Consider the following 2,882-nt stretch of genomic DNA (forward strand, 5'->3'; position numbering starts at 1 on the left):
TTTTGAAAATCTTCCACCATCTTCACTATATATGGGTCTTACATCATCAACAAAGGTAGAACGAATTTGCATATTAGCCAAAAATGAGTTAGAATGTGCAAGTTCAAATTGAACTCCACTTTCAACAAGTTCCTGGAATTCTTTAACAATGAGTCTCTTAACCTCTGCTAAGTGAGCAAGACTACCCATAGATTTTCTACTTAGAGCATCAGCAACCACATTCGCCTTGCCAGGATGATACAAGATGGTGCAGTCATAATCCTTTAAAAGTTTCATCCACCTTCTCTGCCTCAAATTCAAGTCCCGCTGCTGAAAAATATACTTAAGACTCTTGTTGTAACGCCCCGATTTTCAGGGTCACCATAGTAACCTGATAAAATAGATATGCAATGTTTTCCAAAAGTATTCATAAATATGAGTATATATTTTTTTTCCTTCAAAGTATTTCCAAAACATGTCATGTCTAAACCCAACTGTAAATCAAATTACATCAAGCTTTGAACAAGGCAAGTACCCGAAGGTAAAAACGAAAGAACACATCCTACGAACCCTGACAAGTAGTAGCAGATTCAACTAGGAACCAATTATGCAATGACTACAGATGTCTGACATACTAACTACTTCTAAGTAGTAGCAGATTCAACTAGCAACCTGGACGTGTAAATCCAAGAAGGAAATCTTTCTTTGTCGTGCTCAATAAATTGGTAGTGAATCATGCACATTTGGACGTGGCATGATAAGAAGCAATCTAACAATTGCTTAGTCACCTAAATTGATGATGTACCACAAGCTGGAGGTGGAAAGTGAATCTGGACTGGTCAATGCAAGAAGAGAATATTGCATTGTCATGGTTTGATGATGCATGAAACAAAAATGGGTATGGATTGATTTAAGTAGTATAAGATTTAACTCATAGAGCTATAGAAAAGATATTAGGAAGATGAATCATTATCCTAAAAATTATAAGAAACTCTATAATATAATTTAAGATCACTTTGAGCAGGTTTAAGTGATCAAGGAACAAGTGTCAACTCAAATACTATTAGGAAAATGCCATAGTGCACGAGACAGATTTCTCGTGTAATGCACGAAGTCAATTTGTGGCGGTTATAAGCCGCTTGTAGTGTTAAAACCGTCAGAAATTTCGAGTTGGGTTTGTGGCACTTATGCGTTTCTGGCGGTTTGAAACCGCCAAAAAATGTATTTCGTACATGACACGACAAAAATCAGTCGTGTCATATAGCACTGCTGATACTATTATTAAGTTAAATCATATATGTATTCCAAATCACATAAACCTTTCAAGTTGTTACTTGCTTCTTCTTCTTCTTCTTTTTTTGTTTTCCTTCTATGTAAGTCACTTACGTGAATCTTCCTATATCTATTTTTTTTAACTTGAAATTTTCTTTTATCTTATTTACTTAAGATAATAATAATAACATATAAACACACAAGGCACAAAAACCACATCAATTTAAGCTTAATAGCGCTTATTGCTCTTAAGCTGATAACTAGTTAATTGAACGTTTAATCTATTGGGGTCTTACAATAGTAATTATCATCATTTGAGAGGAAAAGAAAAAATTTAGATAGCTCACAGAGCGATGAATTAAGTTTATCCAATAAGACAAAGAGTTCTATGACTTATTAAGAATAAGAAGACTTATAATATTATTTCTATTTTCAAAGAAACACTAGAAAATAAAACATTTTGAAATTAATTATCATTTAAATAATTTCCATGATTCGCAATTAAATTCGAGTCAGGAAAATAACATAAAAAATAATAGAATATAAACACTCGATTAATTAATATGACGAAATTAAATAAATAAACTAGTTATATATTTCAGGGTCTTACACTTGTGATCAGTAAAAATTCCACAAGTCTTACCATAAAGATAATGTCTCCAGATTTTAAGAGCAAAAACTACTGCAACCACCTCTAAATCATGTGTGGGATAATTCTGCTCGTGCCTTTTGAGTTGCCTAGAAGCATAGGCAATGACTTTGTCATGCTGCATAAGCACACAACCAAGGCCCACTCTAGAAGCATCACAATAAACTGCATAGCCTCCAACACCTGAGGGTAAAGCCAAGACGGGTGTTGAAGTCAGACATTCTTTCAATTTCTGAAAGCTTTCCTCAAAAGCGTCAGACCATTGAAATTCAACTTTCTTTTGAGTTAGTCTGGTCAAAGGGGAGGGAAGCTTTGAGAAGTCCTTCACAAAGCGACGGTAGTACCCTGCCAAACCAAGAAAACTCTGAATCTCCTTCACTGTGGTGGGTCTAGGCCAATTATGCACTGCTTTCACTTTGCTAGGATCAACACTTATACCATCCTTGGATACAACATGTCCCAAGAAGGCAACAGTATCTAGCCAAAATTCACATTTAGAGAATTTGGCATACGACTGCTTCTCTCTCAAAGTCTGCAAAACCAACCTTAGATGTTCTTCATGCTCTCCTTTACCCTTAGAATACACAAGAATATCATCAATAAACACAATGACAAAGTGATCCAAGAAGGGTTTAAAGACCCGGTTCATCAAATCCATAAAAGCAGCAGGGGCATTAGTGATTCCAAAGGACGTGACCAAGAACTCATAATGACCATAGCGTGTCCGAATTGCCGTCTTAGGAACATCTTTCTTCTTAATCTTCAACTAGTGATACCCTGATCGCAAGTCAATCTCTGAGAAACATTGAGCTCCATGCAACTGATCAAACAAATCATCTATGCGAGGTAAAGGGTACTTATTCTTTATAGTCACCTTATTCAATTGTCTGTAATCAATACATAACCGCATGGTCTCGTCCTTCTTCTTCACAAACAAGACAGGTGCTCCCCAAGGAGAAGAACTAGGGCGAATAAAGCCCTT

This window comes from Lotus japonicus, chromosome 2 (genome assembly GCF_012489685.1).
Source record: "Lotus japonicus ecotype B-129 chromosome 2, LjGifu_v1.2".
Classification (NCBI taxonomy): Eukaryota; Viridiplantae; Streptophyta; class Magnoliopsida; order Fabales; family Fabaceae; genus Lotus; species Lotus japonicus.